The sequence below is a fragment of the Notothenia coriiceps genome, unplaced genomic scaffold (assembly GCF_000735185.1).
Source record: "Notothenia coriiceps isolate Sejong01 unplaced genomic scaffold, NC01 NC01_scaffold00012411, whole genome shotgun sequence".
Taxonomy (NCBI): domain Eukaryota; kingdom Metazoa; phylum Chordata; class Actinopteri; order Perciformes; family Nototheniidae; genus Notothenia; species Notothenia coriiceps.
Window position 1 is genome coordinate 34,509 of NW_011345112.1, and position 937 is coordinate 35,445.

Below are 937 nucleotides of genomic sequence, written 5' to 3' on the forward strand. Positions count from 1 at the left end.
GACGCTTGCCGAAGAGTCCTCCTTCTGGGCCTGGCTCCAGAAGGGGACCCCGGGCTTCCTTCGGGCCGGGTATCCTCACTTCTTGTTTTTTCTTTCATGAAGTATTTTTCTAAACAATCAAGCCTTTTAAATTTTTGCAGTATACAGCAAAGAGATATAAACATGTGAGCTGCACCGAATAAACAGAGAACATTTCACTGCTATTGTTGCTTCGTCTTTCAATGTGAGGTCCAACACTTTGAACAGTATAGATGCATGTACAAAAGGCTATGTGGGCCTTTCTGATCCTGACCACAGTGAAGTCATTGGGAGACCCTGCTTGAAATGTAATAGCACATTGAGGCCAGCAGAGGCCGACTGCAGCACAATAAATGAGTTCAGGGTCCCTCCCTTTGAGCCTGTGAGCCAGCTGTGATCTGTCAACAACAATGTCAGAAAACTCACTAGTTGCTGTTTTAAGATTACAAAAATACCACTGGGACCATTTCTTGGACTCAGAAAAAAATCAATTTAACCTAATGTAGTCAGAAAGTATGGACATTGTTGAAATATCTTGGAAAATAATGAACTAATAAAAGGACTGTGTAAAGAAATTACAATAACAAATGTTAAGTAAAACATTTAGCTGGAATCATTTGGCTATAGCTATAGGCTAATTAATGACAATTATAATAATAATAATAATAATAATAATAATTATTATTATTATTATAATAAACAATAGGTCCTATTCATTTGTGTTATTCTTATTTTTTAAGTTGATTTTTTGTGATTTTAACATCAACCATTTTCAATGCATATTATTTAGTTATCGTGTTTTCTTTATTACTTATGTATTTTATTTGTGGTTGTATTTTCTATTTGAAAACTAAATGTTGTAGTCATGTCTTGGAGGGCCATGTCGGACGGAGCGACCCTACCTTTCCGGTTTCTCTCG